Here is a 402-nt window from a genome sequence, read left to right on the forward strand (position 1 = left end):
CTGGGGGAGGGGGGGACGTGGGGGTGAGAAATGGGGGGGGTTGGGGTGGGAAATGGGGGGGTTGGGATGTGGGGACACGAAATGGAGATTTGGGGACAATAATGGGAAGTACTGGGTGAGACAGGGATGTGGGACGCAAAGTGGGGACACGGGGACATGAAACAGGGACATGGGGACACAAAACGGGGACGTGGGGACACAAAACGGGGATGTATGGGGTAAGATGGGGACGTGGGGACACAAAAAGTAGACATAGGGACACAAAATGGGGATGTATGGGGCAAGATGGGGATGCAGGGACACAAAATGAGGACATGGGGACACAAAATGGGGATTTATGGGGCAAGATGGGGATGTGAGGACACAAAAAGGGGACGTGGGGACACAAAACGGGGATGCAGG

This window comes from Oxyura jamaicensis, unplaced genomic scaffold (genome assembly GCF_011077185.1).
Source record: "Oxyura jamaicensis isolate SHBP4307 breed ruddy duck unplaced genomic scaffold, BPBGC_Ojam_1.0 oxyUn_random_OJ61346, whole genome shotgun sequence".
Lineage (NCBI taxonomy): Eukaryota > Metazoa > Chordata > Aves > Anseriformes > Anatidae > Oxyura > Oxyura jamaicensis.